The sequence below is a fragment of the Heterodontus francisci genome, chromosome 3 (genome assembly GCF_036365525.1).
Source record: "Heterodontus francisci isolate sHetFra1 chromosome 3, sHetFra1.hap1, whole genome shotgun sequence".
Taxonomy (NCBI): domain Eukaryota; kingdom Metazoa; phylum Chordata; class Chondrichthyes; order Heterodontiformes; family Heterodontidae; genus Heterodontus; species Heterodontus francisci.
Window position 1 is genome coordinate 151644381 of NC_090373.1, and position 27104 is coordinate 151671484.

Sequence of the window (27104 nt, forward strand, 5' to 3'; positions counted from 1 at the left end):
AGCTAACTAGAGTGATATTGCCACTCTAGTTAGCTTCATGGTGTTACAGTTACACAGTGAGCCTGGCATGTAGTCACATGACTTCATCCTGGTACTCATCTCATTAGCATACTAAGATCTTAAAGGGACATAATTCTTAAAGACAATCACACACAGAGGTCAAATCATTCAGCTCTCAGTGGCTTGTGCCAATCTCAGAACAACACTCACATCATCAACAACTGTCAGCTAACCTTCACTGTCACCCTTCATCTGATTCCTACTGACTAGTCCTGCTGGTTGCTCTTATCTTGTCCCTTGCTACAGACAAATCCCTGTCTTCAGCAAGCTCCTTGATGTCAGCCCTAAATAGGAGGCCTGACATGAACCAGTAGTGGAATTTCCAGCATCAGGTCTAAGGAGATGCTCAGAGGGCATCCCTCAGTGAAATCTCCAATGACAATGCATGCACTGAAATGAAAGAAGCTATGACTTTCGCACACAGAGATGAATTAAGTTACTTTTACAGAGGACTAACAGGGATGTGGGTGTGGGGGGAGGAGAGTTCTGTTGAAGGCTGGCATGGCAGATTGATCAGTGTAATGGTAGCAGGGAAGCTACTGAGGCTCAGGTGGGAACTGCTAGCAGCAGGTAGCAGTTAGGGAGGGGTGAGGCCATATGAAGATAAATCTGAAAGAGTGTAAATGTCCTGAGCAGCAAATTAGGATGCATTCAAAAAGTGCAAGGTTTTTCTGGCATTTGAGTAAGTAAATTTATGGATTTTCACACTTTTTAGCTAATTACAGAGCCCATTCTGTGTCTGGGAAGTGTGACACTGACCATCAGCACAGGCATCTGCTGACTGCCTGGTCTCTGCTCTATGAGAATATTCTTCAGCCGTGAATCTGACTGGAGGAACCATCAGTTTATTTAATAGATAATACTCCTGATCAAAAAATTGGCGCATTTTAATAATCACTAGCTATTATTTGATAATATCCTTTCCATAAAAAAGCAGTGCACTGCGAAAAGTATTTGTCCTCTTACTGTTGGTGCACAATCCCTATTCCCTAGCCAGCGGAAAAGCCCCTGGGAAGGACAGCATTACCCCTGAAATAATCAAGAGTGCCAAGCCTGCTATACTCTCAGCACTACATGAACTGCTATGCCTGTGCTGGGACGAGGGAGCAGTACCCCAGGACATGCGCGATGCCAACATCATCACCCTCTATAAAAACAAAGGTGACCGCGGTGACTGCAACAACTACCGTGGAATCTCCCTGCTCAGCATAGTGGGGAAAGTCTTTGCTCGAGTCGCTCTGAACAGGCTCCAGAAGCTGGCCGAGCGCGTCTACCCTGAGGCACAGTGTGGCTTTCGTGCAGAGAGATCGACTATTGACATGCTGTTCTCCCTTCGTCAGATACAGGAGAAATGCCGTGAACAGCAGATGCCCCTCTACATTGCTTTCATTGATCTCACCAAAGCCTTTGACCTCGTCAGCAGACGTGGTCTCTTCAGACTACTAGAAAAGATCGGATGTCCACCAAAGCTACTAAGTATCATCACCTCATTCCATGACAATATGAAAGGCACAATTCAACATGGTGGCTCCTCATCAGAGCCCTTTCCTATCCTGAGTGGTGTGAAACAGGGCTGTGTTCTCGCACCCACACTTTTTGGGATTTTCTTCTCCCTGCTGCTTTCACATGCGTTCAAATCCTCTGAAGAAGGAATTTTCCTCCACACAAGATCAGGGGGCAGGTTGTTCAACCTTGCCCGTCTAAGAGCGAAGTCCAAAGTACGGAAAGTCCTCATCAGAGAACTCCTCTTTGCTGACGATGCTGCTTTAACATCTCACACTGAAGAATGCCTGCAGAGTCTCATCGACAGGTTTGCGTCTGCCTGCAATGAATTTGGCCTAACCATCAGCCTCAAGAAAACGAACATCATGGGGCAGGATGTCAGAAATGCTCCATCCATCAATATTGGCGACCACGCTCTGGAAGTGGTTCAAGAGTTCACCTACCTAGGCTCAACTATCACCAGTAACCTGTCTCTAGATGCAGAAATCAACAAGCGCATGGGTAAGGCTTCCACTGCTATGTTCAGACTGGCCAAGAGAGTGTGGGAAAATGGCGCACTGACACGGAACACAAAAGTCCGAGTGTATCAGGCCTGTGTCCTCAGTACCTTGCTCTACGGCAGCGAGGCCTGGACAACGTATGCCAGCCAAGAGCGACGTCTCAATTCATTCCATCTTCGCTGCCTTCGGAGAATACTTGGCATCAGGTGGCAGGACTATATCTCCAACACAGAAGTCCTTGAAGCGGCCAACATCCCCAGCTTATACACACTACTGAGTCAGCGGCGCTTGAGATGGCTTGGCCATGTGAGCCGCATGGAAGATGGCAGGATCCCCAAAGACACATTGTACAGCGAGCTCGCCACTGGTATCAGACCCACCGGCCGTCCATGTCTCCGTTATAAAGACGTCTGCAAACGCGACATGAAATCGTGTGACATTGATCACAAGTCGTGGGAGTCAGTTGCCAGCATTCGCCAGAGCTGGCGGGCAGCCATAAAGACAGGGCTAAATTGTGGCGAGTCGAAGAGACTTAGTAGTTGGCAGGAAAAAAGACAGAGGCGCAAGGGGAGAGCCAACTGTGCAACAGCCCCAACAAACAAATTTCTCTGCAGCACCTGTGGAAGAGCCTGTTACTCCAGAATTGGCCTTTATAGCCACTCCAGGCGCTGCTTCACAAACCACTGACCACCTCCAGGCGCGTATCCATTGTCTCTCGAGATAAGGAGGCCCAAAAGAAGAAGAACAATCCCTTCTGAGCTGAATAAGTTCCAAATAAAATTCTTGTTACTGTGAGCATTGCAAGCCCAAATCCAGCCAGGATATAAAATATAGCTTGTGCTGACATAAAGGATAATATCTAAAGCACATAAAAGTTTTATTGTTATCCTGCAAGAAATAGTAATATTTGACTGTACACTTAACTTCAAAGACATCAGAAGTGTTGCTTTTTGACATTTGCTTTTGTGGTTTATGGATGTGGATTTGTGAGATAGTGTAAAATGGATGATAGTGAATCAGCAGTCTGCTTTACATCTCTTTTGCTTTTTACTTCCATTGAAGTAATGGTATCAAGGTTTAGAGAAGTCACAGCTGTTAATTGGACGTTGGCACAGATAAAATGAAGCAATAAATGCCATGGCTGAAACTAAACAATGGTGGTGGTTTTTGCGATCTGGCATTCAGGGAGCACTTCGAGCACACTTAATTTAAAGGATCAAGTCATGGCAGGAGAGCTCAAAGCCGTGGTGTGCTCCTCGTGCTCCATGTCGGAAGCTGGGAACATTTCCAGTGGCCGGGACCAGCATGTGTGCAGGAAATATATCCAGCTGCAGCTCCTGGAAGACCGGGTTTCAGAGCTGGAGCGGCAGCTGGGGACAGTGTGGAGCATCCATGAGGCGGAGAGTATCGTGGATAGCACGTATAGAGAGGTGGTCACACCGCAGGCTCAGACCCCACAGACAGGAGGGAAATGGGTGACCACCAGGTAGAGCAAGAGGAGCAGGCAGGCAGTTCAGGAATCTCCTGTGGCTATTCCCCTGCAAAACAGGTATACTGCTTTGGATACTGTTGGGGGGAATGACCTCTCAGGGGAAAGCAGCAACAGCCCAATTCATTGCACCACAGTTGGTTCTGCTGCACAGGGGAGGGGTAAAAAGTGTGGGGATGCAATAGTTAAAGGGGATTCAATTGTAAGGGGAATAGATAGGTGTTTCTGTTGCTGCAAAAGAGACTCCAGGATGGTATGTTGCCTCCCTGGTGCGAGGATCAAGGATGTCTCAGAGCGGTTACAGGACATTCTGAAGAGGGAGGGTGAACAGCCAGTGGTCGTGGTACACATTGGTACAAATGACACAGGTAAAAAAATGGATGAGGTCCTAAAAGCAGAATATAAGAGCTAGGAAGTAGGTTGAAAAGTAGGACCTCAAAGGTAGTGATCTCAGGATGACTACCAGTGCCACATGCTAGTCAGAGTAGAAACAGCAGGATATATCGGCTGAATACGTGGCTGAAGAGATGGTGTGAGGGGGAGGATTTTAGATTCCTGGAGCATTGGGACCGGTTCTGGGGGAGGTGGGACCAGTACAAACCGGACGGGTTACACCTGGGCAGGACCGGGACTGATGTCCGAGGGGGAGTAATTGCTAGAGTGGTTGGGGAGGGTTTAAACTAAAATGGCAGGGGGATGGGAACCTTTGCAAGGAATCAGAGGAAGTGGGGTTCAAAGACAAGAACAAAAGACAGAAAGGGGAATAAGAAAAGTGATAGGCAGAGAAATCAAGGGCCAGAATCAAACAGGGCCACAATGAAAAATAATGGGAAGGGGACAAGTAATGTTAAAAAGACAAGCCTTAAGGCTTTGTGCCTTAATGCACAAAGCATTCGCAATAAAGTGGACATACATTTGAGATGGAACAGGACTAGACTTTGATACCCCTCCCTGTTAATCAGCCGAATGACGCTGACTGATGAGGCGCACAAACAGGAGCAACATTTGTGTTGAGTGGGGCTCGTGCAAGTGTTGGGTTTGGTGCCTTTATGTTTTCCCAGATAATTATCCAAAATTTTATCTACTTAATCTGGTGTCCAATCCGCATATGTATGATTGTGAAAAATCATGTATAAGATAGATAATACAAAAACAGTTGGCAACATTATTGGAGAGAAGCTATAACCATTGCGTAGGTTTTTTCTCATTGGATCCACCTGAGGCTTCTGACTGGCTCAGGGCCCTGTGCATTTGCACAGGCTGTACAGTCCTAATACAGCCCTGCTGACAAATGAAACATGACCACTTGAGGAACTAGATTGTTGTCAGCATACTTGAGAAAGTGACAATCCTCATTGAGAGACACATGGAGCATAGCGCTGAATGGATGCAGGGGGTGAACATAAGAACATAAGAAATAGGAGCAGGAGTAGGCCATTCAGCCCCTCAAGCCTGCCCCACCATTCAATAAGATCATGGCTGATCTGCCCCAGACCTCAACTACTCTTTCGTGCCAGCTCCTCATAGCCCTCAACTCCCCGATATTTCAAAAATCTATCTACCTCCTCTTTAAATACTTTTAGTGATCTAGCCTCCACAACTCTCTGGGGTAGAGAATTCCAGAGATTCATTACCCTCGGAGAGAAGAAATTCCTTCGCAGTTTTAAATGCGTGTCCCCTTATTCTGTAACTAGGTCCCCTATGTCGAGATTCCCCCACTAGTGGAAATATCTTCTCAATATCTACCCTGTCAAGCCCCTTCAGAATCTTGTACATTTCAATAAGATCATTCTTCTAAACTCTAATGAATAATGGCCTAACCTGTTTAATCATTCTTGATAAGTCAACCCCTTCATCCCAGGAATCAGCCTAGTGAATCTCATTTGAACTGCCTCCAATGCCAGTATATCCTTTCTTAAATCTTCTTCTTTGGCCTCCTTATCTCGAGAGACAAAGGGTAAGCGCCTGGAGGTGGTCAGTGGTGTGTGGCTATAAAGGACAATTCTAGAGTGACAGACTCTTCCACAGGTGTTGCAGAAAAATTTGTTTGTCGGGGCTGTTACACAGTTGGCTCTCCCCTTGCGCTTTTGTCTTTTTTCCTGCCAACTGCTAAGTCTCTTCGACTCGCCACACTTTAGCCCCGCCTTTATGGCTGCCCGCCAGTTCTGCCGATCGCTGGCAACTGACTCCCACGACTTGTGATCAATGTCACAGGACTTCATGTCGCGTTTGCAGATGTCTTTAAAGCAGAGACATGGACAGCCGGTGGGTCTGATACCAGTGGCGAGCTCGCTGTACAATGTGTCTTTGGGGATCTTGCCATCTTCCATGCGGCTCACATGGCCAAGCCATCTCAAGCACCGCTGACTCAGTAGCGTGTATAAGCTGGGGATGTTGGTCGCCTCGAGGACGTCTGTGTTGGAGATACGGTCCTGCCACCTGATGCCAAGTATTCTCCGAAGGCAGCGAAGATGGAATGAATTGAGACGTCGCTCTTGGCTGGCATACGTTGTCCAGGCCTCGCTGCCATAGAGCAAGGTACTGAGGACACAGGCTTGATACAATCGGACTTTTGTGTTCGTCTCAGTGTGCCATTTTCCCACACTCTCTTGGCCAGTCTGGACATAGCAGTGGAAGCCTTTCCCATGCAATTGTTGATTTCTGCATCTGGAGACAGGTTACTGGTGATAGTTGAGCCTAGGGAGGTGAACTCTTGAACCACTTCCAGAGCGTGGTCACCAATATTGATGGATGGAGCATTTCTGATGTCCTGCCCCATGATGTTCGTTTTCTTGAGGCTGATGGTTAGGCCAAATTCATTGCAGGCAGCCGCAAACCTGTCGATGAGACTCTGCAGGCACTCTTCAGTGTGAGATGTTAAAGCAGCATCATCAGCAAAGAGGAGTTCCCTGATGAGGACTTTCCGTACTTTGGACTTCGCTCTTAGATGGGCAAGGTTGAACAATCTGTCCCCTGATATTGTGAGGAGGAAAATATCTTCTTCAGAAGACTTGAACGCATGTGAAAGCAGCAGGGAGAAGAAAATCCCAAAAAGTGTGGGTGCGAGAACACAGCCCTGTTTCACAGCACTCAGGATAGGAAAGGGGTCTGATGAGGTGCCGCCATGTTGAATTGTGCCTTTCATATTGTCATGGAATGAGATGATGATACTTAGTAGCTTTGGTGGACATCCGATCTTTTCTAGTAGTCTGAAGAGACCACGTCTGCTGACGAGGTCAAAGGCTTTGGTGAGATCAATGAAAGCAATGTAAAGGGGCATCTGTTGTTCGCGGCATTTCTCCTGTATCTGACGAAGGGAGAACAGCATGTCAACGGTCGATCTCTCTGCACGAAAGCCACACTGTGCCTCAGGGTAGACGCGCTCGGCCAGCTTCAGGAGCCTGTTTAGAGCGACTCGAGCAAAGACATTCCCCACTATGCTGAGCAGAGAGATTCCACGGTAGTTGTTGCAGTTGTCACCACGGTCACCTTTGTTTTTATAGAGGGTGATGATATTGGCATCGCGCATGTCCTGAGGTACTGCTCCCTCGTCCCAGCACAGGCATAGCAGTTCATGTAGTGCTGAGAGTATCGCAGGCTTGGCACTCTTGATTATTTCAGGGGGAATGCTGTTCTTCCCAGGGGCATTTCCGCTGGCTAGAGAATCAATGGCATCACTGAGTTGCGATTTTGTTGGCTGTATGTCCAGCTCATCCATGACTGGTAGAAGCTGGGCTGCATTGAAGGCAGTCTCAGTGACAACATTCTCCCTGGAGTACAGTTCTAGGTAGTGCTCAACCCAGCGGTCCATTTGTTTGCGTTGGTCAGTGATTATGTCCCCTCATTTAGATTTGAGGGGGGCGATCTTCTTGATGGTTGGCCCAAGAGCTCTCTTAATGCCATCATACATTCCTCTGATGTTTCCGGTGTCTGAGGCCAGCTGAATATGACTGCATAGGTGTTGCCAGTAGTCATTTGCGCAACGCCTGGCTGTTCTTTGTGCACCACAACTGTACACAGTACTCCAAGTGCAACCTTACCAGCACCCTGTACAGTTGTAACAAGACTTCCCTATTTTTAAACTCCAACCCCCTCGCATAAAAGGCCAAAGTTCCATTTGCCTTCTTAATTACTTGCTGCACCTGCATGCTAACTTTTTGTGGGTTTTTGTTATTCATTCATGGGATGTGGGCGTCACTGGCTCGGCCAGCATTTATTGCCCATCCCTAATTGCCCTTGAGAAGGTGGTGGTGAGCTGCCTTCTTGAACCGCTGCAGTCTATGTGGGGTAGGTACACCCACAGTGCTGTTAGGAAGGGAGTTCCAGGATTTTGACCCAGCGACAGTGAAGGAACGGCGATATAGTTCCAAGTCAGAATGGTGTGTGTCTTGGAGGGGAACTTGGTGGTGTTCCCATGTGTTTGCTTCCCTTGTCCTCTTGGTAGAGGTCGCGGGTTTAGAAGGTGCTGTCTAAGGAGCCTTGGTGCATTGCTGCAGTGCATATTGTAGATGGTACACACTGTTGCCACTGTGCGTCGGTGGTGGAGGGAGTGAATCTTTGTAGATGGTGTGCCAATCAAGTGGGCTGATTTGTCCTGGATGGTGTCGAGCTTCTTGAGTGTTGTTGGAGCTGCACTCATCCAGGCAAGTTGAGAGTATTCCATCACACTCCTGACTTGTGCCTTGAAGATGGTGGACAGGCTTTGGGGAGTCAGGAGGTGAGTTACTTGCCTCAGGATTCCTAGCCTCTGACCTGCTCTTATAGCCACGGTATTTATATGGCTACTCCAGTTCAGATTCTGGTTAATGGTAGCCCCTAGGATGTTGTTAGTGGGGAATTCAGCGATGGTAATGCCGTTGAATGTCAAGGGGAGATGGTTAGATTCTCTCTTGTTGGAGATGGTCATTGCCTGGCACTTGTGTGGCGTGAATGTTACTTGCCACTTATCAGCCCAAGCCTGGATATTGTCCAGTTCTTGCTGCATTTCTACACGGACTGCTTCAGTATCTGAGGAGTCACAAATGGCGCTGAACATTGTGCAATCATCAGCGAACATCCCCACTGCTGACCTTATGATTGAAGGAAGGTCATTGATGAAGCAGCTGAAGATGTTTGGGCCTAGGATACTACCCTGAAGAACTCCTGCAGTGATGTCCTGGAGCTCATATGATTGACCTCCAACAACCACAACCATCTTCCTTTGCGCTCGGTATGACTCCAGCCAGCGGAGGGTTTTCCCCCTGATTCCCATTGACCTCAGTTTTGCTAGGGCTCCTTGATGCCATACTCGGTCAAATGCTGCCTTGATGTCAAGGGCAGTCACTCTCACCTCACCTCTTGAGTTCAGCTCTTTTGTCCATGTTTGAACCAAGGCTGTAATGAGGTCTGGAGCTGAGTGTCCCTGGCAGAACCCAAACTGAGCATCACTGAGCAGGTTATTACTAAGCAAGTGCTGCTTGATGACACTGTTGATGACACCTTCCATCACTTTACTGATGATTGAGAGCAGGCTGATGGGGCGATAATTGGCCATGTTGGACTTGTCTTGCTTTTTGTGTACAGGACATACCTGGGCAATTTTCCACATTGCAGGGTAGATGCCAGTGTTGTAGCTGTACTGGAACAGCTTGGCTAGGGGCGTGGCAAGTTCTGGAGCACAGTCTTCAGTACTATTGCCGGAATATTGTCAGGGCCCATAACTTTTGCAGTATCCAGTGCCTTAGTCCTCCTCGAAGCGAAATCTTTGAGCTAAAAGTCTTAGACTCCTCTCAGTTGCAATGGGTTGGATCTCCCAGATCTTTTCGAAGTCAATGTCCTCTTTGCTCACTTCTTCTGAGCACTTTCGACCTATACTGCCATGAATAAAGCGATCTCCGGTGACCCTGTTGGTCTTTTCCTTCTTCACAAACCTCAACTTTCAAATCAGTTTCAAGTCTTCGCAGCCTTTTGCTTTATTAGTGTTCTGAGAGCAGATGTTCCCTCTCTCTCTTCCTTGAGGCTGCCACTGCTGGTCATTCTCTTCCAGTCTTCCTTACAGCTTGCAGATTTCTCAAAGTCTGTAGAATTTATCCAGAATCAGAAGATCAATAGTCATTTCTTTTTCCATATGCAGAGCCCACAAGTCTGGTCGCAGCTGAACCACCTGGGCCTTCCTTTGTTTCAGGTGTTTTCAATTGCAATTTGCATTTGCATTTTTAGAGCCACTGGCACCTTGTTTACGATCTGAGATTCATGGAAAGTGCAACCCATTATCCGTTCGGTGTTATAACCTTGCATTCTCTGCTTTGCAAAAGGGTCTTTGATTGGGTTCCTTGTTGTCCTGGTAACCAGGATTCCTCTCTTGTCTTTAAGCAGGGTTGGTTTCAGGTCACATGACTTCTCTGACTCCATCTTACACTACATTAAAAATCACAGTTTTTAAAACATAATCATGCTACAAAGTCCAGCGTTCATAACACCTCCCCCCTAAAAATAGAAAATTCATTACCATAGTAATGATTTTTCTACAATATTATTAACATATGTCATTGTAAACATTTCCATTATTAACATTTTACTCAGCTAACAACAATATTTTATATCTCTGAGTTGTTTTCCTCTATTATACCCTTTTCTTTAACTTCTGGATAGAGCATTGGTAATTACATTGTTTTTTCCTGTAACATGTACAATCTTTAGGGTAAATGATTGTAAAATTAATCTCCACCAAAATAATCTAGCATTCTTGGTTTTGAAGGTCTTGAAAACCCTTAATGGGTTATGATTGGTGTAAACAATTATCTGCCCTTGGCCATTATTGATGTGTACTTCAAAATGTTGAAGAGGCCATATGAGACCCAAAGCCTCCTTTTCAATAGTGGAGTTCTTCTTATAGTCCTTATTTAGTTTTCTCGAGAAATAACTCACTGGTCATTCAATACCAGCATCATCATCCTGGAGTAACACTGCTCCTTCTCCAAAATCACTGGCACCAATAGCTACCTTAAAGGGCTTGCCAAAATCTGGTGCCACTAGGATGGGTTCATTTATTAAAATGGCCTTTAACTTTTCAAATGCTATTTGATGGGATTTTGCCACTGGACCTTGACGCCCATTTTTAACAAATTAGTCAGTGGGGTAACTACAGTACTGGAGGTAGGAATGAACTCCTGGTAGAATGCACATATCCCTCAAAATCATTGGATCTCCTTTTTGCCTTGGAGACTGGAAAGTCTATTATCGCCTGAACTGTAGCTTCCATAGGTAACACTTGACCTTAACCCACGACATACCCTAAATAGGTGACCTTAGCCTTGGCAAGCTCATTCTTCACTAAATTTATTACCAAATTGGCTTTCTCTAACTTGTTGAACAGACTCTTTAAGTCTTTAACATGATTTTCCCAGGTGTCACTGTATGCCAATAGATCATCAATATACACAACACAATTGCTTAGTCTGGCAATCTCCTGGTTAGGCAATCTTTGAAATATGGCTGGTGTATTTTTCATACCAGACAGCATGACCTTACACTGAAATAGGCCATCCAGGATGTTACGACCGACCGCTCCAGTCAAAGCCCCCAATCAAAATATACGATTCTGACTGTGGTGGGAGAAACGCACTGTTAATTCAATCCTGTCCCTCCACAGATCGCCTAACATATCATTTTAAACTTTCCAAATTAGAGACAGACCCAGCCAAATTGTACCAACTATTAACCCCCGAGTGAGGATAAGCAAACCAGGTGTCTTTAAATCAACAAATTAACTGTTTAATTAGAAACACTAAATTCTTAAACACCACGAAGATATAAACAACATTCAAAATAAAAAAAATTAGAATCCTTGCAAATTTACGCTCCTGCTGGAGCTGAAAAAAGTCCAAGGTTGCTTGAAGTCCTCACAGCCGTCCAATGGGGAGAAAAAGGTTCTTCAACAGTAGTCCAGCTAATTCCAGCAGTAAGCAATGGTTTCCTTCTCCAGTGATGACCACAGTAGATCAACAACTCGCAAACATTTTCAATAGAATCAGTCTGGCTTTAGAATTTTTGAGGAATAAAAGATTGTCACAGTCTAACTTCCCTTCCTTTAGGTTAAATTATCAGAGAACTCTGTTTGGCTTGACTTTTAGAATTTTGAGTAAGAATAATAAATAAACAGACTAAATTCTCTTCCATAGTTTAAATGGGCTGAGAGCACTTCTTTCAGGTGCTAACATACAGCTGTTTGTCTGTGTCCTCTGTTAGAACAGGCTGTTTGCACTATAAGCTAGGTCAAAATTCCATTGTAACAAATGTATCTCTCAATGCTCAGTCTGAGTGGCTGTATCCAAGGTAATAAGAATGCACCCTTTGAATTGCAGTCTCTGAATGGCTGTATCCATGGCAACGAGAATGCATTCTTTAACTCAGTCTTTAGAGGTTGCTACCTTAAAGCAGTATGCCTATTTTTCCAGCCTTAAAGGCACACAGCATTCTTCCCAAAAAAAAAACTACAGTATCATAACAGGGGTCACGAAGGCAGAAATTTCTTTAGCTTGGTCTGTCAAGGGGACTTGCCAATATCCTTACAGCAAGTCAATCTTGCTAATAAAGTCTGAATTCCCCACTTTGTCAATACAATCCTCAAGTTGTGGGATTGGGTAAGAGTTTGTATTAGTTACTGCATTGACTTTCCTATAATCAATACAACATCTTTTGGAACTGTCTGGCTTTGGTGGAGCACAACTGGAGAACTCCAGCTACTTTGACTGGGTTCAATTATATCATTTTTTAAATTCATTCATGGGATGTGGGTATTGCTGACTAGGCCTGCATTTACTGCCCATCCCATTCTTTAGCATATATTGAACCTCTTCTCAGTCTTGAGCCAATATATCAGGATTGAGTCGATAAGGATTCTGTTTAATGGGTGTAGTTGTCCCTACATCAACCCCATGAATAGCCAGAAGAGCTCAAATTGACTTATCCATGCCCACTACTTTAAACTCTTAACAGCTCAGCTGTGTCCTTTTTATGTTGTTCAGAAAGATAGTGTAGAACTATATCTAAACATTCTAACTTCTGTGTTTGTCAGTTTCACTGCAGGGGGTTCAATCTTAGAGTTCACAGTCTCTGCCCCTTCATCCAGTTCCTCAAAATTAACACTATGCTTAACCATCTGTTTTGTCATTTGACGTACATTCACTGGCTAAAAAGCTTCATGGTCGTAGTATCTTTTCAAGATATTCATATTGGAATTGAAAGTTAGTTGGAATTGAGCGCTAGCCTTAGTAATGGTGCCATGAAACTATCACTGATTGTCGTAAATACCCATCTGGTTCACTAATGTCCTTTAGGGAAGGAAATCTGCTGTCCTTACCTGGCCTGGCCTACATGTGATTCCAGACCCACAGCAATGTGGTTGACTCTTATCTGCCCTCTGAAATGGCCTAGCAAACCATTCAGTTGTCAAAGTCAATTAGGGATGGGCAACAAATGCTGGCCTTGCCAGCAATACCCACATCTCATGAAAAAATTAAAAAAAGTGACACACCCTTTGACATTTTCACCTGCCAAGGGTACTAACCAAGTAGTCACTTCCCTGCGTTTCCTCTTAATGAAGTAAAGTCGACTGAACCTAGCTTTCAATGCTTCCCCAATCAAAGGCAGCAAAACTGAAACCTTGTCCACAGATTGAAAACTATTTGCATTAGTCCTTCTATCTGCTTGGGTTTTCATTACTTGCTGAGAAATTTTGGGCTGTTTTTTGGCCATCTCACAAGCTCTTGTGAGTCTCTCTCAAAATTCTGTCGCATAACCTAAGAGGGTAATTTCCTTTCCCTGTGCTAAAAATCTCTCCTTAATGAGTTTAAGGGGACCCCTAACCTTATGCCCATAGACCATTTCAAATGGACTGAAACCAGTGGACTAATTTGGTGTGTCCCCGGTGGCAAATAATAAAAATGATATTCCTTTATCCCAATCATGAGGATACTCAAAACAATAGGTCTATATCATAATTTTTAGGCTTTGGAGATACCTTTCCAAAGCAACTTGAGACTGCGGGTGATAAGGAGACGATTTGAGCTGTTTCATTCCAAATTACACATGACCTCTTCAAATACCCCTGACCTGAAATTTGAGCCCTGGTTCCACAGAATTTCTTTTAGCAATCCATAGCGAGTGAAAAATTGAATTAACTCCTCAATCTGCAGCTCCTCTGTGAACTTTTTCAAAAATATTGCCTCTGTAAACCTAGTGGACAAATCTATGAAGGTTAGGTGAAAATTGTAATCTGACTTAGTTGTGGGTAAGAGCCCAAGCAATCGACAAGAACCCTACTAACCAGTTCATCAAAAGCAGGTACCGTTATCAATGGGGCTGGCTTAATTGAAGGCTGTGCTTCCCAACCTGACATGTATGGCAAGTTCTGCAAAATTCAACCACATCTTTGTGCAAGCCTGACCAATAAAAATGCTGTCTTATCCTGGTCTGAGTCTTTTGAATACCCACATGTCCTGCCATCAGAATCTCATGGGCAATTCTCAAAATTTCACTATGGTATCCCAGGGGAAACAACAATTTGATGAACTATAGCCCAATCCTCATCAGCAGGCCTCTGGGGAGGTTTCCACTTTCTCATTAGAATATCATTCTTAATGTAATAACACTCCGGGATCTTTTCAACTTCTGCCTCAGAACACGGCATTTGAGATAAACTTCTTAAGTCAAGGGTCTGCTAAACAATTCACCATTGCTAGCCCTGGAACCTTTTTCACCAACATCGCCATCAAAATCCTTGTAAATTGCCAAATTGCCCTGGATCCCATGGGCTCTTACCTTCTTAACCAATCTCCCATGCGGGACCTGATCAAAAGCCTTACTGAAATCCATGTAGACTACATCAACTGCTTTACCCTCATTTACACACCTCGTCATCTCCTCGAAAAATTCAATCAAATTTGTTAGACATGGGCCGGAATTTTACCTACCGCAATTGGGTGAAATCGGAGGCATCCAGGTGGTGAAATGGCATCCAATGACGTCGATACGGGTCCCCAGAATCATCACGCACAGTCGCCATTTCACGACCCAGGAGGTCAGGCAAGATCGAGTCGCTGCTTGCCACCTGACTGCAAGTAATTTGAAGGCAGTTAAAGTATTTGAAAACCGAATTGACTGCAAATTTATTTGGGCCGTCCACTTTTACGGCCGTAAATTGGGTCATTGATTGTGTCGGGGACCCAGTAATTTTAAAAGGGCAGAAGGCAGGCAATCAGTGAGGGTGTTGGAGGTACAGCTTTTGGTGTTTCTTAGCTGAGAGTTTTTGTGTGTTATGTAAATTGTAGACATTTGTAGCTTGCGCAGAGGAATCCAACTGAGTCTGACTCACTGCAGCCCGGGACCTATCTGCTCTGAGTCAGTGAGTGGAAGGAAGGGGGTTGTGTGTGCCTGTCCTAACAGCTGGAAGTTAAGAGATTTTGTCATTTAATCTGGTAACCAGTCCAACGATGGGAATTGTGCATTCTGGAGGCAGCTCTTCAGAGGGGGAGGACTGTGCCCCAGTCAGGGGCAGAAGGACAGCTGGGCATGGGCATGCGCAACCAGTTGGTCAAGTGCCTCCTCGTTATGTGTGAGAGTCGGCCAAGAGTGAACACATCTCGGGGACGCGCCGACCCAACAGGCAGGGTATACCGCCCATGTCTGAGCTACCTGCAAGTGTCGGAATGCCAGTGCAGAAGAAGACTGCATCCGTCACGTGAGACTGTGACATCTCATTGTGAGATGCTGGCAGTGGATATAGCCTCAAACTGCCTCGGTGGCCATCCAATGCCGGTCTAAAGGTTACCATAGCTCTTAACGTTTATGCTGGTGGCTCTTTCCAGGCTTCAACGGCAGACTTGTGTGGAGTCTCCCAAGCAGCTGCGGACCACTGCATAAAGGTTGTGACCGATGCATTGTTCAGATGTGCTAACAATTTCATATCTTTTAAAACAGACAACACCAGCCAGGCTGAAAGAGCAAGAGGATTCAGCACAATAACTGTGTTCCCAGTGGTTCAGGGCGTGATAGACTGTACGCATGTGGCAATTAGATCACCAGCAGGTAATTCAGGGGCATTCATTAACCGAAAAGGCTTCCATTCATTGAATGTTCAGCTTCTATGCCATCATCAGAAGAGAATCATGCAGATTTGTGCACATTACCCAGGGAGTTGCCACAATGCAGTCATTCTCAGAAACCCTCAGTTGCCTGCTCTTTTCAGCCCCCTGGATAGACTGGAAGGTTGGATACTTGGCAACAGGGGTTATCCTTTGAAGACATGGCTGATGACACCTGTGAGAATCCTAAGGGGTCATGCTGAGGAACGTTTCAATGAGAGCTATGCAGCCAACAGAGTGACGATCGAACAAACGATGGGCCTGCTCAAGATGAGATTCAGGTGTCTGGACCGCTCAGGTGGAGCACTGCAGTACGCGCCAGCATGGGTCTCCAGGATGATTGTCATTTGCTGCGCCTTACATAGACGTGATGGAAAAGGGAGACACCATTGAGGAGGTTCAAGGTGATCATGAGGTGTCATCAGATGAAGATGGAGTTTCTGATGAGGACGATGGGCAACACCCACATGATGGAAGGGGAGAGGAAGCAGAATGTCCTCTGGAATTAAGAGCAAGAGATACCCAGGATGCCCTAATAGGCAGGCGTTTCTCTTGAGCAGACTGCTAAATGCAAAGATGTGACATTGTGGCATGCAATGCACCATTGTAGGATTGCGAGAGGGGAAAGACACGCACATCCAAAGGAAGAGATGATCTGATTAAAAACAACATCATGTCACGATGAACCCAACCCAAGTGTGTGACATCTCATATATAACCGCTTGAGCCACGCAACGATGTCTGATGCAACCTCCTGGATGACATATGCAAAGTTAAATTATCAACACACAAATTTATTTACAGTAATCTCATGTACAATTCAAATAAATAATTGGAAGGTAACCCAGTGAACCAAATGTGATGTTACAGTGATTTCTGAAAACGTTTGCATGTGCTCTTGCGTGTGGACGATCCCTCGCCACTAGACTCACCAGAGGCAGGTGGTTGATCGGGCTGCCACCCTGCTCTTGATGACTTTAGCGGTTGTCCTCTGCCTGCTCGCGGTTGTGCAGGCCCTGGCATATCAGGGTGCTCATGAAAAATATCAGGAGCACCCTCTAATACCCTGGGAGTTTGCGGTTGACATGTCACTAGTGGAGGGAGCAAGGAGCTGCATGATGCACCAGGAGCGCCCTGTGAGGAGCTCCCATGTGCTATCAGCTGCTGCTCCTGTGCCCTCCTGAGGCTCGACTGGTCCTCAAAGCTGACCTCAGAGAGATGCGCAGCCTTGACCTACCGCATGCGCCTCTGAAATTGCCCTCTGATGACCTGGTCCCGGGAAGCTACACTCCCCCTGAGATCATGGATGGCTTCCAGTACTGGCCCCTCCACTGCAGCCGCCAATTTCTCAATGGAGGATGCCAGCTGGACAAATGCCTGAGAGTTTGCAGCTGACATGCCCTGGATTGACGTTTCCAGTGTATGAGATATGGCTCACAGCATCTCTGGCAACTCCACCAGTTGTCCATGTACGATATGTTGAACCTGCAACATCTCCCGCTGAATGGATGTTCTCAGAGGCTCGTCATCAGTTTGCTGCTCTGCATTGGCCTGGCCTCCCACACTCCTCCGAGTGTGTGAGGCATCGGCTAGTTCTGCCTCTGGTAGCTGGTCCGTCGACTGTGCTGTGCTAACACCTGTAAGTAACATCGTTTCCGCGGAGACACTAATCCCAACTGTGGTGGAAGTCTCTGCGCTGGCACTTGGTGAGGTGCGATGATGTGACAGTGCACCCTCTGAGGCGATCTCCTCATCCTCAGAGGCGGACTGGTGAGCCGCCGAGAGCTGTCCTGGACGCTGATGTCTTTCACCTGCAGGGAAAATCAGATTGATCAGTTTGATCAGCACCACAGATTTAAGGACATGTCCCTGACTGTATTTTGATCACATTTGTGTGAATCACCTTTTATTAGCACTCTTCACTGTATGAGACAATCACCACTTCAACTGCTCCCCAACCCCGCCCCCCCGCCCCCCGCTTACACCCTCCCACCAGATTATGGGTCACTCACTGTGACAGCCAGGTCTGCCAACCTCGCCATCTGCTATGGTGCAACCTCCATCCTCCCCTGCCAGCAATAAGGCATGCTCCTCCATCCTGGTCAGGTATGCCTGATTGCCAACGCCACCACCGGTCCGGGACCTCTCTCGGACATTATGTGCCCTCTTCTAATTAAAGAAATATATGATTTGGTGTCTCACACACTCACTCATTGGGTTTGCTGCTGCATTTCACTGTTACTGCAATGCAGTGCCCAATTTGAATACATATGGAACACCATGCCTCCCAGACCTGCTCATCTTGCATCCCATACAATGCAGCAGGCAAGGACTGCTCATTGCTGGTTTCCACTTTGCATTGTTAGGACAGACAGACCCTTCACTGACACGTTAAAAGATGAGATTAATGAGGAGTACCCCTTACCCGGGCAGAGCGGAGCAAGTCATTGATTCGCTTGCGGCATTGGAGCCATGTCCTCCGTACCACACTGCAGCTGCTGACCTCCTCCACGACCTCCAGCCAGGCCCTCTTGATCACTTGGGAGGGCTTTCTTCTGCCATCCGCATTGAATAAAATATCACGCCTCACCTCCACCGCCTGGAGGAGGACCTGCAGAGATTCCTCCGAGAATCTGGGGGCTGTGATTAAACATCTACCCCTCCATCTATCTGGATTTGTTCTGCTCTTTTCGTGCCCCTGGGCACTGTCAGTCTTCCTTAACTTCTTGATTTAACAGTCACTTGGTCACCTCGAAGCTTCCCACAGTTACAGTCGAAACTCCTACCCCAGTATACTGCCCTATGCAGCTGGTCAATTGCAATGCTGTAGGCTTTTTTGAAGGGCTTCTAGCAGCCATTCGCGGATTTTGCCCCGCCCCAAAATCTGGTGATTGACTCGCCCCCACGTGCACTTTTGGGTGCTGAATACATCGAGGGGCTGCTAATTGCCTGCACCGCGTGTGATGCTGGTGGGCAGTTGGCGCGGAGCGGATTCAGGTTACTCGGCTGCTTCCACCAAATCCACCCAGGAGTCGCTGGGAGCCGAAAAATTCCGGCCATGATCTCCCCCTGACAAAGCCATGCTGACTATACTTGATTAATCCCTGCCTCTCCAAGTGGAGATTAATCCTGTCCCTCAGAATTTTTTCCAATAGTTTCCCGACCACTGATATTAGATTCATTGGCTGTAATTACCTGGTTTATCCCTGCTACCCTTCTTGAATAATGGTACTACATTTGCTGTCCTCCAGTCCTCTGGTATCTCTCCTGTGGCCAGAGAGGATTTGAAAATTTGTGTCAGAGCCCCTGCTATTCCTCCCTTGCCTCACATAGTAGCCTGGGATACATCGCATCTGGGCCTGGGGATTTATCCACTTTTAAGCCTGCTAAAACAACTAATACCTCCTTCCTTTCAATGCTAATTTGTTCAAGTATATCACAATCCCCCTCCCTGATCTCTACACCTACATCGCCCTTTTCCATAGTGAACACAGATGAAAAGTAATCATTTAAAACCTCACCTACGTGCTCCGGCTCCACACACACATTGACACTTTGGTCCCTCATCGGCCCCACTCTTTCCCTGGTTATCCTCTTGCCCTTAATATACTTATAAAATGCCTTAGGATTTGCCTTTAACTTGCCTGCCAGTATTTTTTCATGCCCCCTCTTAGCTCTCTTAATTACTTTTTTAAGTACCCCCCCCCCTACACTTTCTATACTCCTCTAGGGCCTCCACTGTTTTCAGCCCTCTGAATCTGCCATAATCCTCCTTTTTTTCCTTATTCAATCCTCGATAAGCCTTGATGTCCAGGGTTCCCTGGATTTCTTGGTCCTACCCTTCACCTTTACGGGAACATATTGGCCCTGAACTCTCACTGTTTCCTTTTTGAATGAATCCCACTGATCTGATGTAGACTTTCCAAAAACAGCTGCTCCCAGTCCACTTTAGCCAGATCCTGTTTTATCATAATGAAATCGGCCTTCCCCCAATTCAGTACCTTTATTTCCGGTCCATCTTTGTCCTTTTCCATAACTACCTTAAATCTTACAGAGTTATGGTCACTATCCCCGAAATACTCCCCCACTGACACTTCTACCACTTGTCCGGCTTCATTCCCTAAAATTAGGTCCAGTACCACCCCTTCTCTTGTGGGACTTTCTACGTGCTGGTTCAAAAAGCTCTCCTGTATGCATTTTAAGAATTCCACCCCCTTTAAGCTTTTTGCACCTAAGACTATCCCAGTTAATATTGGGGAAGTTGAAATCCCCTACGATTATTACCCTATTATTTTTAGACCTCTCTGAGATTTGCCTACATATGTGCTCCTTTATCTCTCCCTGACTGTTTGGAGGCCTGCAGTACACTCCCAGCCAAGTGATTACCCCTTTTTAGTTTTTAAGTTCCACCAATATGGCCTCATTTGAGGAATCTTCTAAGAAATCATCCCTCCTTATTGCAGTCATTGACTCCTTGATCAATAGTGCAATGCCACCTTCTCTTTTACACCCACCCTCTGTTACGCCTGAAGATTCTATACCCTGGAATATTGAGCTACCAGTTCTGCCCTTCCCTCAAACATATCTCTGATAGCAGTAATATCATATTCCTATGTGTTAATCAACGCCCTTAATTCATCTGCCTTAGTAGTAAGCCTCCTTGCGTTAAAATAGATGTAATCCAGTCCAGCCTTGCATTTATTCGCTTGTGCCTTAACAGGTCTATATATTTATTTATTTATATATAGTGCGGAATGCAGACTGGTTTCAATCTCACATTGAAGAGCTGGAACCTGTCATAGCCGCTAAGCGCATTGCACTGCTGGACGAGAAGAAAGCCCCCAGTGAGCTAACATCCGTAGCACTTAAAGCAGCCAGAAGCACTGCACAAAGAACAGCCAGGCGCTGTACAAATGACTACTGGCAACACCTATGTAGTCATATTCAGCTGGCCTCTGACACCGGAAATATCAGAGGAATGTATGATGGCATTAAGAGAGCTTTTGGGGCAACCATCATGAAGATTGCCCCCCTCAAATCTAAATCAGGGGACACAATCACTGACCAACGCAAGCAAATGGACCGCTGGGTGGAACACTACCTAGAACTGTCTTCTTTGGCCTCCTTATCTCGAGAGACAAAGGGTAAGCGCCTGGAGGTGGTCAGTGGTGTGTGGAGCAGCGCCTGGAGTGGCAATAAAGGACAATTCTAGAGTGACAGGCTCTTCCACAGGTGCTGCAGAAAAATTTGTTTGTCGGGGCTGTTACACAGTTGGCTCTCCCCTTGCGCCTCTGTCTTTTTTCCTGCCAACTGCTAAGTCTCTTCGACTCGCCACACTTTAGCCCCGCCTTTATGGCTGCCCGCCAGCTCTGGCGAACGCTGGCAACTGACTCCCACGACTTGAGATCAATGTCACAGGATTTCATGTCGCGTTTGCAGACGTTTTTAAATCGGAGACATGGATGGCTGGTGGGTCTGACACCAGTGGCGAGCTCGCTGTACAATGTGTCTTTGGGGATCCTGCCATCTTCCATGCGGCTCACATGGCCAAGCCATCTCAAGCGCCGCTGACTCAGTAGTGTGTATAAACTGGGGATGTTGGCCGCCTCGAGGACTTCCGTGTTGGAGATACGGTCCTGCCACCTGATGCCAAGTATTCTCCGGAGGCAGCAAAGATGGAATGAATTGAGACGTCGCTCTTGGCTGACATACATTGTCCAGGCCTCGCTGCCATAGAGCAAGGTACTGAGGACACAGGCTTGATACACTTGGACTTTTGTGTTCCGTGTCAGTGCGCCATTTTCCCACACTCTCTTGGCCAGTCTGGACATAGCAGTGGAAGCCTTTCCCATGCGCTTGTTGATTTCTGCATCGAGAGACAGGTTACTGGTGATAGTTGAGCCTTGGGAGGTGAACTCTTGAACCACTTCCAGAGCGTGGTCACCAATATTGATGGATGGAGCATTTCTGATGTCCTGCCCCATGATGTTCGTTTTCTTGAGGCTGATGGTTAGGCCAAATTCATTGCAGGCAGCTGCAAACCTGTCGATGAGACTCTGCAGGCACTCTTCAGTGTGAGATGTTAAAGCAGCATCGTCAGCAAAGAGGAGTTCCCTGATGAGGACTTTCCATACTTTGGACTTCACTCTTAGATGGGCAAGGTTGAACAACCTGCCCCTGATCTTGTGTGGAGGAAAATTCCTTCTTCAGAAGACTTGAACACATGTGAAAGCAGCAGGGAGAAGAAAATCCCAAAAAGTGTGGGTGCGAGAACACAGCCCTGTTTCACGCCACTCAGGATAGGAAAAGGGTCTGATGAGGTGCCGCCATGTTGAATTGTGCCTTTCATATTGTCATGGAATGAGGTGATGATACTTAGTTGCTTTGGTGGACATCCAATCTTTTCTAGTAGTCTGAACTGTACTCCAGGGAAAATGTTGTCACTGAGACTGCCCTCAATGCAGCCCAGTCTCTGCCAGTCATGGATGAGCTGGACGTACAGCCAACAAAATCGTAACTCAGTGATGCCATTGATTCTCTAGCCAGCGGAAACGCCTCTGGGAAGGACAGCATTACCCCTGAAATCATTAAGAGTGCCAAGCCTGCTATACTTTCAGCACTGTACGAACTGCTTTGCCTGTGCTGGGACGAGGGAGCAGTACCACAGGACATGCACGATGCCAATATAATCATATAAGAACAAGGGTGACCGCGGTGACTGCAACAACTACCATGGAATCTCCCTGCTCAGCATAGTGGGGAAAGTCTTCGCTCGAGTCATTTTAAACAGGCTCCAGAAACTGGCTGAGCGTGTCTACCCTGAGGCACAGTGTGGCTTTCGAGCAGAGAGATCCACCATTGACATGCTATTCTCCCTTCGACAGCTACAGGAGAAATGCCGTGAACAACAGATGCCCCTATACGTTGCTTTCATTGATCTCACCAAAGCCTTTGACCTTGTCAGCAGATGTGGTCTCTTCAGACTACTAGAAAAGACCAGATGTCCACCAAAGCTACTAAGTATCATCATCTCATTCCATGACAATATGAAAGGCACAATTCAACATGGCGGCACCTCATCAGACCCCTTTCCTATCCTGAGTGGCATGAAACAGGGCTGTGTTTTCGCACCTACACTGTTTGGGATCTTCTTCTCCCTGCTGCTCTGTCATACGTTCAAGTCTTCAGAAGAAGGAATTTTCCTTCACACAAGATCAGATGGCAGGTTGTTCAACCTTGCCTGTCTAAGAGCGAAGACCAAAGTACGGAAAGTCCTCATCAGGGAACTCCTCTTTTCTGACGATGCTGCATTAACATCTCACACTGAAGAGTGTCTGCAGAGACTCATCGTCAGGTTTGCGGCTGCCTGCACCGAATTTGGCCTAACTATCAGCCTCAAGAAAACGAACATTATGGGACAGGACGTCACAAATGCCCAATCCATAAATATCGGCGACCACGCTCTGGAAGTGGTTCAAGAGTTCACCTACCGAGGCTCAACTATCACCAGTAACCTGTCTCTCGATGCAGAAATCAACAAGCGCATGGGAAAGGCTTCCTGTGCTATGGCCAAGAGAGTGTGGGAAAATGGCGCACTGACACAGAACACAAAAGTCCAAGTGTATCAAGCCTGTGTCCTCAGTACCTTGCTCTATGGCAGTGAGGCCTGGACAACATACGTCAGCCAAGAGCAATGTCTCAATTAATTCCATCTTCGCTGCCTCCGGAGAATCCTTGGCATCAGGTGGCAGGACCGTATCTCCAACACAGAAGTCCTCGAGGTGGCCAACATCCCCAGCATATACACCCTACTAAGCCAGCGGCGCCTGAGATGGCTTGGTCATGTGAGCCGCATGGAAGATGTGCTGAAGGAAGGCACTATGGAGGACTCGAGCTGTGAGGCAATATGGGCAGAACTCAGAAATAGGAAGGGTGCGGTAACAATGTTGGGGCTGTACTACAGGCCTCCCAACAGCGAGCATGAGATAGAGGTACAAATATGTAAACAGATTATGGAAAGATGTAGGAGCAACAGGGTGGTGGTGATAGGAGATTTTAATTTTCCCAACATTGACTGGGATTCACTTAGTGTTAGAGGTATGGATGGAGCAGAATTTGTAAGGAGCATCCAGGAGGGTTTTCGAGAGCAGTATGTAAATAGTCCAACTCGGGAAGGGGCCATACTGGACCTGGTGTTGGGGAATGAGCCGGGCCAGGTGGTTGACGTTTCAGTCGGGGACTACTTTGGGAATAGTGATCACAATTCCGTAAGTTTTAGAATACTCATGGACAAAGATGAGAGTGGTCCCAAAGGAAGAGTGATAAATTGGGGAAAGGCCAACTATACCAAAATTTGGCAGGAGCTGGGGAATGTAGATTGGGAGCAGCTGTTTGAAGGTAAATCCACATTTGATATGTGGGAGGCTTTTAAAGAGATGTTGATTAGCGTGCAGGAGAGACATGTTCCTGTGAAAATGAGGGGGAGAAATGGCAAGATTAGGGAACCATGGATGACAGGTGAAATTGTGAGACTAGCTCAGAGGAAAAAGGAAGCATACATAAGGTCTAGGCGGCTGAAGAAAGACGAAGCTTTGAAAGAATATCGGGATTGTAGGCGCAATCTGAAACGAGGAATTAAGAGGGCTAAAAGGGGTCATGAAATATCTTTAGCAAACAGGGTTAAGGAAAATCCCAAAGCCTTTTATTCATATATAAGGAGCAAGAGGGTAACTAGAGAAAGGATTGGCCCACTCAAGGACAAAGGAGGAAAGTTATGCGTGGAGTCAGAGAAATTGGGTGAGATTCTAAACGAGTACTTTGCATCGGTATTCACCGAGGAGAGGGACATGACGGATGTTGAGGTTAGGGACAGATGTTTGATTACTCTCGGTCAAGTCGGCATAAGGAGGGAGGAAGTGTTGGGTATTCTAAAAGGCATTAAGGTGGACAAGTTCCCAGGTCCGGATGGGATCTATCCCAGGTTACTGTGGGAAGCGAGAGAGGAAATAGCTGGGGCCTTAACAGATATCTTTGCAACATCCTTAAACACGGGTGAGGTCCCGGAGGACTGGAGAATTGCTAATGTTGTCCCCTTGTTTAAGAAGGGTAGCAGGGATAATCCAGATAATTATAGCCCGGTGAGCCTGACGTCAGTGGTAGGGAAGCTGCTGGAGAAGATACTGAGGGATAGGATCTATTCCCATTTGGAAGAAAATGGGCTTATCAGTGATAGGCAACATGGTTTTGTGCAGGGAAGGTCATGTCTTACCAACTTAATAGAATTCTTTGAGGAAGTGACAAAGTTGATTGATGAGGGAAGGACTGTAGATGTCATATACATGGACTTCAGTAAGGCGTTTGATAAGGTTCCCCAGGGTAGGCTGATGGAGAAAGTGAAGGCGCATGGGGTCCAGGGTGTACTAGCTAGATGGATAAAGAACTGGCTGGGCAACAGGAGACAGAGATTAGCAGTGGAAGGGAGTTTCTCAAAATGGAGATGTGTGACCAGTGGTGTTCCACAGGGATCCGTGCTGGGACCACTGTTGTTTGTGATATACATTAATGATTTGGAGGAAAGTATAGGTGGTCTGATTAGCAAGTTTGCAGACGACACTAAGATTGGTGGAGTAGCAGATAGTGAAGGGGACTGTCAGAGAATACAGCAGAATATAGATCGACTGGAGAGTTGGGCAGAGAAATGGCAGATGGAGTTCAATCAGGGCAAATGCGAGGTGATGCATTTTGGAAGATCCAATTCAAGAGTGAACTATACAGTAAATGGAAAAGTCCTGGGGAAAATTGATGTCCAGAGAGATTTGGGTGTTCAGGTCCATTGTTCCCTGAAGGTGGCAACGCAGGTAAATAGAGTGGTCAAGAAGGCATACGGCATGCTTTCCTTCATCGGACAGGGTATTGAGTACAAGAGTTGGCAGGTCATGTTGCAGTTGTATAGGACTTTGGTTCGGCCACATTTGGAATACTGCGTGCAGTTCTGGTCGCCACATTACCAAAAGGATGTGGATGCTTTGGAGAAGGTGCAGAGGAGGTTCACCAGGATGTTGCCTGGTATGGAGGGCGCTAGCTATGAAGAGAGGTTGAGCAGATTAGGATTATTTTCATTAGAAAGACGGAGGTTGAGGGGGGACCTGATTGAGGTGTACAAAATCATGAGAGGTATAGACAGGTTGGATAGCAAGAAGCTTTTTCCCAGAGTGGGGGATTCAATTACTAGGGGACACGAGTTCAAAGTGAGAGGGGAAAAGTTTAGGGGGGAATATGCGTGGAAAGTTCTTTACGCAGAGGGTGGTGGGTGCCTGGAACGCATTGCCAGCAGAGGTGGTAGACGCAGGCACGATGGCGTCTTTTAAGATGTATCTAGACAGATACATGAATGGGCAGGAAGTAAAGAGATACAGACCCTTAGAAAATAGGCGACAGGTTTAGATAGAGGATTTGGATTGGCGCAGGCTTGGAGGGCCGAAGGGCCTGTTCCTGTGCTGTAATTTTCTTTGTTCTTTGTTCTTTGTTCTTTGATCCCCATGCACACATTGTACAGCGAGCTCGTCACTGGTATCAGACCCACCAGCCGTCCTTGTCTCCGCTTTAAAGACGTCTGTAAACACGACATGAAGTCCTGTGACATTGATCACAAGTCATGGGAGTCAGTTGCCAGCGATCGCCAGAGCTGGCAGGCAACCATAAAGGCAGGGCTAAAGCGTGGCGAGTCGAAGAGTCGAAGAGCAGTTGGCAGGAAAAAAGTCAGAAGCGCAAGGAGAGAGTCAACTGCGTAACAGCCCTGTCAACCAATTTTATCTGCAGCAAAGAACAAAAGAACAAAGAACAGTACAGCACAGGAACAGGCCGTTCGGCCCTCCAAGCCTGCGCCGATCTTGATGCCTGCCTAAACTAACATCTTCTGCACTTCCGGGGCCTATATCCCTCTATTTCTTTCCTATTCATGTATTTGTCAAGATGTCTCTTAAACGTCGCTATCGTGTCTGCTTCCACCACATCCCCTGGCAGCAAGTTCCAGGCACTCACCATCCGCTGTGTAAAAAACTTGCCTCGCACATCCCCTCTAAACTTTGCCCCTCGCACCTTAAACCTATGTCCCCTAGTAACTGACTCTTCCACCCTGGGAAAAAGCTTCTGACTATCCACTCTGTCCATGCCGCTCATAACCTTGTAAACCTCTATCATGTCGCCCCTCCACCTCCGTCATTCCAGTGAAAACAATCCGAGTTTTCCTACCTCTCCTCATAGCTAATGCCCTCCAGAGCAGGCAATATCCTGGTCAACCTCCTCTGTACCCTCTCCAAAGCCTCTACACCCTTCTGGTAGTGTGGCGACCAGAATTGCACGCAATATTCTAAGTGTGGCCTAACTAAGGTTCTGTACAGCTGCAGCATGACTTTCCAATTTTTATACTCT